The following is a 12,382-nucleotide window of genomic DNA, read 5'->3' as shown; positions in this document are numbered from 1 at the left end:
GGATGTTGGCAATTTGATCTCTGATTCCTCTGCGTTTTCTAAAACCAGCTTGAACATCTGGAATTTCACAGTTCAAATATTGCTGAAGCCTGGCTTGGAGAATTTTGAGCATTACTTTACTAGCGTGTGAGATGAGTGCAATTGTGCTGTAGTTTGAGCATTCTTTGGCACTGCCTTTCTTTGGGATTGGAATGAAAACTGACCTTTTCCAGTCCTGTGGCCACTGCTGAGTTTTCCAAATTTGCTGACATATTGAGTGTTGCACTTTCACAGCATCATCTTTCAGGATTTGAAATAGCTCAAACTGGAATTCCATCACCTCCACTAGCTTTGTTCGTAGTGATGCTTTCTAAGGCCCACTTGACTTTACATTCCAGGATATCTGGCTCTAGGTGAGTGATCACAGCATCGTGATTATCTTGGTTGTGAAGATCTTTTTGTACATTTCTTCTGTGTATTCTTGCCATCTCTTCTTAATATCTTCTGCTTCTGTGAGGTCCATACCATTTCTGTCCTTTGTCGAGCCCATCTTTTCATGAAATCTTCCCTTGGTATCTCTAATTTTCTTGAAGAGATCTATAGGCTTTCCCATTCTGTTGTTTTCCTCTATTTCTTTGCATTGATCACTGAGGAAGGCTTTTTTTTATCTCTTCTTGCTGTTCGTGTACTGTATTAGTGTTTTTCTCTCTGGCTTACTTCACTCTGTATAATAGGCTCCAGTTTCATCCACCTCATTAGAACTGATTCAAATGTATTCTTTTTAATGGCTAAGTAATATTCCATTGTGCATATGTAGCAAAGCTTTCTTATCCATTTGTCTGCTGATGGACATCTAGGTTGCTTCCATGTCCTGGCTATTATAAACAGTGCTGTGATGAACATTGGGGTACACGTGTCTCTTTTGATTCTTGTTACCTTGGTGTGTATGCCCAGCAGTGGGATTGCTGGGTCGTATGGCAGTTCAATTTCCAGTTTTTAAGGAATCTCCACACTGTTCTCCAGAGTGGCTGTACTAGTTTGCATTCCCACCAACAGTGTAAGAGGGTTCCCTTTTCTCCACACCTTCTCCAGCATTTACTGCTTGTAGACTTTTGGATTGCAGCCATTCTGACTGGCGTGAAATGGTACCTCATTGTGGTTTTGATTTGCATTTCTCTGATAATGAGTGATGTTGAGCATCTTTTCATGTGTTTGTTATCCATCTGTATATCTTTTTTGGAGAATGTCTGTTTAGTTCTTTGGCCCATTTTTTGATTGGGTCGTTTATTTTTCTGGAATTGAGCTGCAGGAGTTGCTTGTATATTTTTAAGATTAATTCTTTGTTAGTTGCTTCATTTGCTATTATTTTCTCCCAATCTGAAAGCTGTCTTTTCACCTTGCTTATAGTTTCCTTTGTTGTGCAGATGCTTTTAATTTTAATTATGTCCCATATGTTTTCTTTTTGCTTTTATTTCCAATATACTGGGCGGTGGATCATAGCGAATCCTGCTGTGATTTATGTCCGTGAGTGTTTGCCTATGTTCTCCTCTAGGAGTTTTATAGTTTCTGGTTGTACGTTTAGATATTTAATCTATTTTGAGTTTATTTTTGTGTATGATGTTAGAATGGAGAAGGCACTGGCAACCCACTCCAGTACTCTTCCCTGGAGAATCCCATAGGTGGAGTAGCCTGGTAGGCTGTAGTCCATGGGGTCGCTAAGAGTTGGGCACGACTGAGCGACTTCACTCTCACTTTTCACTTTCATGCATTGGAGAAGGAAATGGCAACCCACTCCAGTGTTCTTGCCTGGAGAATCCCAGGGACAGGGGAGTCTTGTAGGCTGCCATCTATGGGGTCGCACAGAGTTGGACACAACTGAAGTGACTTAGCACCAGCAGCAGCAGCATGACGTTAGAAAGTGTTCTTGTTTCATTCTTTTACAATTGGCTGACCAGTTTTCCCAGCACCACTTGTTAAAGAGATTGTCTTTTCTCCATTGTATGTTCTTGCCTCCTTTGTCAAAGATAAGGTGTCCATAGGTGCATGGATTTATCTCTGGGCTTTCTATTTTGTTCATTGATCTATACTTCTGTCTTTGTGCCAGTACCATACTGTCTTCATGACTGTGGCTTTGTAGTAGAGCCTGAAGTCAGGCAGGTTGATTCCTCCAGTTCGATTCTTCTTTCTCAAGATTCCTTTGGCTATTCAAGGCTTTTTGTATTTCCATAGAAATTCTGAAATTATTTGTTCTAGCTCGGTGAAAAATACCATTGGTCGCTTCATAGGGATTGCATTGAATATATAGATTGTTTGGGGTAATATCCTCATTTTCACTATATTGATTCTTCCAATCCATGAACATGGTATATTTCTCCATCTATTAGTGTCCTCTTTGATTTCTTTCACCAGTGTTTTGTAGTTTTCTATATATAAGTCTTTCATTTTTTTACATAGATATAGTCCTAAGTATTTTATTCTTTTAATTGCAATGGTGGGTGGAATTGTTTTCTTAATTTCTTTTTCTATTTTCTCATTATTAGTGTATAGGAATGAAAGGGATTTATGTGTGTTAACTTTATATCCTGCAACTTTACTATATTCATTGATCAGCTCTAGTAATTTTCTGGTGGAGTCTTTAGGGTTTTCTATGTAGAGGACCATGTCATCTGCAAACAGTGAGAGTGTTATTTCTTCTTTTCCAATTTAGATTCCTTTTATTTCTTTTTCTGTTCCGATTGCTGTTGCCAATACTTCCAAAACTATGTTGAATAGTAGTGGTGAGAGTGAGAACCCTTGTCTTGTTCCTGACTTTAGGGGAAATGCTTTCAATTTTTTACCAGTGAGGATAATGTTTGCTGTGGGATTGTCATATACAGCTTCTCCTGTGTTAAGGTATGTTCCTTCTATTCCTGCATTCTGGAGGGTTTTATCATAAATGGATGTTGAATTTTGTCAAAGGCTTTCTCTGCATCTGTTGAGATTATCATGTAGCTTTTATTTTTTAAATTGTTAATGTGGTGTATTCCATTGATTGATTTGTGGATATTGAAGAATCCTTGCATCCCTGGGATAAAGCCCACTTGGTCATGATGTATGATCTTTTTAATGTGTTGCTGGATTCTAATTGCTAGAATTATGTTAACGATTTTTGCATCTATATTCATCAGTGATATTGGCCTATAGTTTTCTTTTTTTGTGGCATCTTTGTCAGGTGTTGGTATTAGGGTGACGGTGGCCTCATAGAATGAATTCGTAAGTTGACCTTCCTCTGCAATTTTCTGGAAGAGTTTGAGTAGGATAGGTGTTAGCTCGTCTCTAAATTTTTGGTAGAATTCAGCTATGAAGCCGTCTGTTCCTGAGCTTTTGTTTGCTGGAAGATTTCTGATTACAGTTTCAATTTCCATGCTTGTGATATGTCTGTTAAGATTTTCTATTTATTCCTGGTTCAGTTTTGGAAAGTTGTACTTTTCTAAGAATTTGTCCATTTCTTCCAAGTTGTCCATTTTATTGGCATATAATTGCTGATAGTAGTCTCTTATGATCCTTTGTATTTCTGTGTTGTCTGTTGTGATCTCTCCATTTTCATTTCTAATTTTATGGATTTGATTTTTCTCCCTTTGTTTCTTAATGAGTCTGGCTAATGGTTTGTCAACTTTATTTATCCTCTTAAAGAACCAGCATTTGGCTTTGTTGATTTTTGCTATGATCTCTTTTATTTCTTTTGCATTTATTCCTGCTCAAATTTTGTAGATTTTTTTCCTTCTACTAACACTGGCGTTCTTCATTTCTTCCTTTTCTAGTTGCTTTAGATGTAGAGTTAGGTCATTTTTTAACATTTTTCTTGTTTCTTGAGTTAAGCCTGTATTGCTATGAACCTTCCCCTTATCATTGCCTTTACAGTGTCACACAGGATTTGGGTTGTTTTGTTTTCATTTTCATTCATTTCTATGCATATTTTGATTCCTTTTTTGATTTCTTCTGTGATTTGTTGGTTATTCATCAGCGTGTTTTTCACCCTCCATATGTTGGAATTTTTAATAGTTTTTTTCTCCTGTAATTGAGATCTAATCTTACTGCATTGTGGTCAGAAAAAGATGCTTGGTTTTGCCATATATCAAAATGAATCTGCTACAGATATACATGTGTTCCCCATCCTGAACCCTCCTCCCTCCTCCCTACCCATATTGTAAAGTTAAAAAATAAAATAAATAAGAATGTAAATTTAAAAAGAAAAGATGCTTGGAATAATTTCAATTTTTTTTTTTTTTAATTTACCAAGTCTAGATTTATGGCCCAGGATGTGATCTATCTTGGAGAAGGTTCTGTGTGCACTTGAGAAAAAGATGAAATTCATTGTTTTGGGGTGAAATGTCCTATAGATATTAGTTAGGTATAACAGGTCTATTGAATCGTTTAAGTTTGTGTTTCCTTGTTAATTTTCCGTTTAGTTGATCTGTCCATAGGTGTGAGTGGGGTATTAAACTCTCACATTATTATTGTGGTATTGTTATTTTCCCCTTTCATACTTGTTAGTATTTGTCTTACACATTGTGGTGTTCCTATGTTGGGTCCATTTATATTTATAGTAGTTATATCCTCTTCTTGGGTTGATAGTTAGATCATTATGTAGTGTCCTTATTTGTCTCTTTTCACAGCCTTTGTTTTAAAGTCTATTTTATCTGATATGAGTATTGCTACTCCTTTCTTTTGGTCTCTATTTGCATGGAATATCTTTTTCCAGCCCTTCACTTTCAGTCTGAATGTGTCCTTTGTTTCGAGGTGGTTCTCTTGTAGACAACATATATAGGGCTCTTGTTTTTGTATCCATTCAGCCAGTCTTTGTCTTTTGTTTGGTGTCCTTATTTGTCTCTTTTCACAGCCTTTGTTTTAAAGTCTATTTTATCTGATATGAGTATTGCTACTCCTTTCTTTTGGTCTCTATTTGCATGGAATATCTTTTTCCAGCCCTTCACTTTCAGTCTGAATGTGTCCTTTGTTTCGAGGAGGTTCTCTTGTAGACAACATATATAGGGGTCTTGTTTTTGTATCCATTCAGCCAGTCTTTGCCTTTTGTTTGGTGTCCTTATTTGTCTCTTTTCACAGCCTTTGTTTTAAAGTCTATTTTATCTGATATGAGTATTGCTACTCCTTTCTTTTTGTCTCTATTTGCATGGAATATCTTTTTCCAGCCCTTCACTTTCAGTCTGAATGTGTCCTTTGTTTCGAGGTGGTTCTCTTGTAGACAACATATATAGGGGTCTTGTTTTTGTATCCATTCAGCCAGTCTTTGTCTTTTGTTTGGGACATTCAACCCATTTACATTGTTCTCATTTCTTTTAATTCGTTTTTCTTTTTTCCTCTCTGTTTCATTGATTTCTACCATTCTATATTCTACCTCACTGATCCTATCTTCTACCTCTGTTATTCTACTCTTGGTTCCTTCCAGAATGTTTTTGGTCTTATTTATTGCATTATTCATTATATATTGACTCTTTTTATTTCTTCTAGGTCCTTGTTAAACCTTTCTTGCATCTTCTCAATCCTTGTCTCCAGGCTATTTATCTGTAATTCCTTATTTTTTTCAAGATTTTGGGTCATTTTTACTATCATTATTCAGAATTCTTTGTCAGGTATATTCCCTATCTCTTCCTCCCTTGTTTGGTTTGGTGGACATTTATTCTGTTCCTTTACCTGCTGGGTATCCCTCTGCCTCTTCATCTTGTTTATATTGCTGTGTTTGTGGTTGCCTTTCCGTATTCTGGCAGTTTGTGGAGTTCTCTTTATCGTGGAATTTCCTCCCTGTGCGTGGGGTTTGACAGGTGGCTTGTCAAGGTTTCTTGGTTAGGGAAGCTTGTGTCGGTGTTCTGGGGGGTAGAGCTGGATTTCTTCTCACTGAAGTGCAATAAGTGTCCAGCAATGAGTTTTGAGATGTCAATAGTTTGGAGTGACTTTGGGCAGCCTCTGTATTGAAGCTTAAGTGTATGTTCCTGTGTTGCTGGAGAATTTGCGTGGTATGTCTTGCCTGTAACTTGTTGGCTCTTGGGTGGTGTTTGGTTTCAGTGTAGGTATGGAGGTGTTTGATGAGCTCCTGTCAATTAATGTTCCCTGGTTCAGTCAGGGGTTCTCTGGTGTTCTCAGGATTTGCACTTAAGCCTCCTGCTTCTGGTTTTCAGTCTTACTCTTACAGTAGCCTCAAGACTTCTCCATCTATACAGCACCACCAATGATAAAACATCTAGGTTAAAGATGAAAAATTTCTCCACAGTGAGGGATACCCCCTAAAAGTTCACAGAGTTACATGGGAAAGAGAAGAAGGAGGTGGGAGATAGAAGTGACCAGGAGTAGAAGGGGGGAATCAAAAGAGGCCAGAGCAAACTATCCAGTAATCACTCCTTATGTGCTTTCCACAGTCTGGATCCCTCAGAGTTGTTCACAGAGTTACACAGAGAAGAGAAGAGGGAGGATGGAGATAGAGGTGACCAGGGGGAGAAGAGGGGGAGTTAAAAAGGGAGAGAGCAAGCTAGCCAGTAATCACTTACCTATGTGTTCTCCATATTCTGGATCCCTCAGAGATGTTCACAGAGTTACACAGAGAAGAGAAGAGGGAGGAAGGAGACAGAGGTGGCCAAGGGGATAAAGGGGGGAATCAAAAGGAGAGAGACAGTTTCAGCCAGTAATCAGTTCCCTAAATGTTCTCCACAGTCCGGAACACACAAAGAGATTCACAGGGTTGGGTAGATAAGAGAAGGGGGAGGGAGGAGATACAGGCGACCTGGTGGAGAAAAAGGAGATCCAAAGGGGGAGAGAGCAATCAGGCCACTGATCTCACTCCCAAGTAAAAATCGTTGCTGAAGATTGGGTTCTTAAAGGTACAAAATTGATAACAAATACCAAAAAGCAAAGATTAAAAATCTAGAGTGGAGGTTGGATTCTCAAAAATACAATATTAAAGGAAAAAAACAAAGTCACAAAATTTATTATATATATATATATATATATTTATTTATTTATATTTATATATGAATTTTGTTTTAAGAAATAAGGTCTTTTTTCAAACTAATAGTAGCTTATAAAAATGAAATTAAAGGAGTAGTAGAGGACTTAAAATTAAAAAAATAAATTTAAAGAATGAAAATAGTAAAAATATATTTAGGACTTTTTCTGGTGTTGTTGTGGACAGTGTGGGGTCAGTTCACTTTCAGTTAGTTCCTTCATCCAGCTTATACTTCTAAAGATCTATAGGCCCCTTCTTATGTAGTCAGAGATAACTGCAGGGTTTTAATCTATTGCACCTGTCACTTCCAGGGTGGTTCCCTCTGTTTTAGCTTCTTCTGTTTGCTGGTCTCTTCAGTATCTAATTTCTGCCCTGATGCAAAGGGGTGGTCGTGGACAATTTTTTAGGCTCACTTGTTCAGTTGTGCTGTGGGGAAGGAGGGTCACTGCCAACAGATAACACTGGCATGTGCTCACAGTAATTCGGTCACATTGGGTTTGCCCCCGCTCACGGCATGTATGCTTTCCCTGTCTACACTGCTCAGGCTCTAGGTTGCTCTGCCAGGAACTATCTGAGGCAGGCCCTGGGTTGCATGTACTTCCCAGGTCTAAGCCACTCAGGTCCAGGTACTCTGGTACTCCTCAAAGGTGCAGACTCAGTTGGGCCTGTGTTTTGTGCCCTTCCCAGGTCCGAGCCGCTCAGCAGATCAGGTGTTTGGCGAGCGCGGTTGCTGCGACTTATCACCTCTCCCATCCATGCCGCTCAGTTTTCTGGGTGTACAATCAGCACACTTTCTCAGACGGATATTGACCGTCCAGAATCCCAAGAAATCTTGGTTAGCAATGAAGCCTGCTTGCAGTTTGGTAGATGATGCCTCTCTGCGGCCACGATTGCCCCCTTCTGGCTCTGGCTGCCCTCGATCCCCTGTCTCTGGCAGAGGATGGGTTGGTCCGCAGCGCCTATCTCTGCTCAGTCCTTTGTTCTGTGAGCAGGCCTGGCAGTATCTTAGTTTAGGGTTTTTCCCTGGGGTAGCTATCCCAGGGTCTGGTTTGCTGTCTCAAGTTAGTTCCCTCAGATTGCCCTCGGGGTGTTCAGGCCGGGTCCTTACTCTAAGCAATTCAGCCCACACCTCCCTGCCCAGCCCCCTGTTGCTAGTGGCAGATGCAGGTGTCTGTGCAGCTTCTCCACTGGGAGTTACCATTGGGCATGTAATCTGTGCATTTAAATTTTTTACTTATTTTTCCTCCCAGTTATGTTGCCCTCTGAGGTTCCAAGGCTCTCCATAGACTCACCAGTTAGAGTGTTTCCTGGTGTTTGGTAACTTCTCTCTTTTTTAAGACTCGCTTCCCAGGACGGATCTCTGTCCCTACCTCTTTTGCCTCTCTTTTTATCTGTTACATTTTTTCCTACCTCCTTTTGAAAACAATGGGCTGCTTTTCTTGGTGCCTGATGTCCTCTGCCTGCATCAGAAATTGTTTTGTGGAATTTACTCAGTGTTCAAATGTTCTTTTGATGAATTTGTTGGGGAGAAAATGGTCTCTCCATCCTATTCCTCCGCCATCTTAGGACTGCCCCTGAAATTACTCATAATTCCTATGAGATCAATAGGGCTCTGAAGACAAAATTGCTTTGCTAGTGGGGAATAGTAAACCTGGTCTAAAGGCTGGTTTCACCTCAGCTTAAAAAACTTTACAGCAAGCCTTCAAAATATGCAATTGTTTCCAAGAAATTAACAGCGTTTGCAAACAGTGAAAGGAATAATTTATAAAAAATTTTAAAAAAATCCAGCATCCAAAGGTAAAGTGAGCACATCAACAATCTAGGACATCCATAATACAATTTAAAACTAGGATAAGTATTTGTCTTAGTTTCATCTCAATATTGTAAGGTAATTATCCTCAGAATAAGAAAAATAAATAATTTTTTTTTAAAAATCCAGATGTGTAAAGTAGCAAAAAAAATCCATAACGAGGGAAAAATCAATTAGCAAAAACACAAGTAAAATATATATTACATAATTAGCAGGGAAGGACATTAAAATGCATCAGTTCAATTCACTTCAGTTGCTCAGTCATGTCCGACTCTTTGCGATCACATGAATTACAGCATGCCAGGCATCCATGTCCATCACCAACTCCCGGAATTCACTCAAACTCACATCCATCAAGTCGATGATGTCATCTAGCCATCTCATCCTCTGTCGTCCCCTACTCCTCCTGCCCCCAATCCCTCCCAGCATCAGAGTCTTTTTCAATAAGTCAACACTTCACATGAAGTGGCCAAAGTACTGGAGTTTCAGCCTCTACGTCATTCCTTCCAAAGAACACCCAGGGCTAATCTCCTTTAGAATGGACTGGTTGGATCTCCTTGCAGTCCAAGGGACTCTCAAGAGTCTTCTCCAACACCACAGTTCAAAAGCATCAATTCTTTGGCATTCAGCTTTCTTCACAGTCCAACTCTCACATCCATTCATGACCACTGGAAAAACCATAGCCTTGACTACATGGACTTCTTTTGGAAAAGTAATGTCTCTGCTTTTGAATACGCTATCTAGGTTGGTCATAAATTTCCTTCCAAGGAGTAAGTGTCTTTTAATTTCATGGCTGCAGTCACCATCTGCAGTGATTTTGGAGCCCAGAAAAATAAAGTCTGACACTGCTTCCACTGTTTCCCCATCTATTTCCCATGAAATGATGGGACTGAATGCCATGATCTTCGTTTTCTGAATGTTGATCTTTAAGCCAACATTTTCACTCTCCTCTTTCACTTTCATCAAAGGCTTTTTAGTTCCTCTTCACTTTCTGCCATAAGGCTGGTGTCATCTGCATATCTGAGGTTATTGATATTTCTCCTGGCAATCTTGATTCCAGCTTGTTCTTCTTCCAGCCCAGCATTTCTCATAATGTACTCTGCATATAAGTTAAATAAGCACGGTGACAATATAGCCTTGATGTACTCCTTTTCCTATTTGGAATCAGTCTGTTGTTCCATGTCCAGTTCTAACTGTTGCTTCCTGACCTATATATAGGTTTCTCAAGAGGCAGGTCTGGTGGTCTGGTATTCCCATGTCTTTCAGAATTTTCCACAGTTCATTGTGATCCACACAGTCAAAGGCTTTGGCATAGACAATAAAGCAGAAATAGATGTTTTTCTGGAACTCTCTTGTTTTTTTGATGATCCAGCAGATGTTGGCAATTTGATCTCTGGTTCCTCTGCCTCTTCTAAAATCAGCTTGAACATCTGGAATTTCACGGTTCACATATTGCTGAAGCCTGGCTTGGAGAATTTTGAGTATTACTTTACTAGTGTGTGAGATGAGTGCAATGGTGTGGTAGTTTGTGCATTCTTTGGCACTGCCTTTCTTTGGGATTGGAATGAAAACTGACCTTTTCCAGTCCTGTGGCCATTGCTGAGTTTTCCAAATTTGCTGTCATATTGAGCAAAGCACTTGCACAGCATCATCTTTCAGGACTTGAAATAGCTCAACTGAAATTCCTCACCTCCACTAGCTTTGTTCATAGTGATGCTTTCTAAGGCCTACTGACTGTACATTCTAGGATATCTGGCTCTGGGTGAGTGACAATCAATAATCCTATATACATGAAGCTGAAGAACATTGAGTATGTTAAATAGAGACATGTAAAATAAAAATGCAAAGACTGTGGGGAAAAAAACTTAATTGTGTATCAGAGAGCTTTGAAGTAACTTTAAGAGTGCTAAAATATATGTAAATGGAATCTGACAGGAAGTTAAAGACAGAAGAAGAGTGCAAAGAACTGCATAATTACTGGCTGAAAATTTTCCAGGAATGATGAAAGCTTTAAACCCCTTAACACAGAAGCTCAATTAAGTCAAGGATAAGAAATATGACAACTATACAAAGGCACATCATAATTCATGGTTTAAGAATCAACCAAAGAAATGTAACCAGAAGGAAAAACAGACACAGTAGAACAAAAAATGGGGATGACAACTGATTAGGCAAAAGAAACAATGTTAGCCAGAGGACACTGGCACCACATCTTAAATTCTGAGAGAAACATAATTGACTCATAATTCTATACCCAAGAAAAATACATATCAAAAACAAGATAAAATACTTTTTCAGACATACAACAACTGCAAGACTGCATCACCAGCAACAGACCAATGAAATTAATGTTTTTTTTTTTTTAAGTTTTCACGTCAGAAGGGATTTAAATCCAAGTGAAAATCTGGATCTACAGGGGGAATGAACAGTACTCAAAATGTAATATAGGGACTTCCTTGGTGGTCAAGTGGTTAAGGATCTGCTTTGCAATGCAAAGTATTTGCAAATGGCAAAGCTTTGTTCCTTTAGCAGAGAACTAAGATCCCACATGCCACTGAGAAACTAAACCTGCATGTCTCAAATAGAGTTTACATGCTGCGAGTACTGAACTTTTCCTCCTCAAACAGAGAGTCCCTACCACAAGAAAGATCCTGCATGCCGCACTAAGACCCAATACAGACAAAGAAATCATAAATGAATAAATAATTTAATAATTATCTTAATTAATAATGATAGACTAGCAAGTCTATTAAGACTTGCTATTAAGACTACCATGGATCTTAAAACTACTAAAAAAAATTACAGTTAATAAAGTGTCAAAGGGTATAAAAGGGAATCAGAAAAACTACTCAGTCACAGAGAAGTCAGGGATAAAAAGAGACATGGAAAGACAGAACACGGGACAAACTGAAGATAAAGAGCAAGATGATTGAATTAAACACAACTGGAGAAGGCAATGGTACCCCACTCCAGTACTCTTACCTGGAAAATCCCATGGACAGAGGAGCCTGGTAGGCTGCAGTCCATGGGGTCACAAAGAGTCGGATATGACTGAGCAAATTCCCTTTCACTTTTCACTTTCATGCATTGGAGAAGGAAATGGCAACCCACTCCAGTGTTCTTGCCTGGAGAATCCCAGGGATGGGGGAGCCGCAGAATCAGACACGACTGAAGTGACTTAGCAGTAGCAGTAGCAGTAGCAGTAGCAGTAGCAGTAGCAGTAGCAGAGTTAACCCCTCAGATGTGAACCCAGACTGAAGATATAACCCAGGGCCCAGACGACAGCAGATCCCCATATACTGCACTGTGCAGCTGAAACAGAGGCTTCCAGGCCTCAGAGCCCCATGTCCCTGCGCACAGAACAGCATCAAAAGTTTTTATGGAACAGTAAATCAGAAGACTTCAATTATACAAAGTACATCCTCTATTTATAAAGAAATTGCATTAGAAATCAATGTTCACTGGACCGAAGAAGAAGGTGCTAGCATAGTGCAGACCTGCCCTCTTTTACAACTCTAATTCTTCTCAGGAGGGAGCAGGTAAATTGACAAGGCTTACATCTCTTCAATACTAGATATACTTGACATACATAGACAATA

The sequence above is a fragment of the Bos indicus genome, chromosome 29, assembly GCF_029378745.1.
Source record: "Bos indicus isolate NIAB-ARS_2022 breed Sahiwal x Tharparkar chromosome 29, NIAB-ARS_B.indTharparkar_mat_pri_1.0, whole genome shotgun sequence".
Lineage (NCBI taxonomy): Eukaryota > Metazoa > Chordata > Mammalia > Artiodactyla > Bovidae > Bos > Bos indicus.
The sequence above is the reverse complement of the archived record's forward strand: the minus strand, read 5'-3'. Positions refer to the sequence as shown.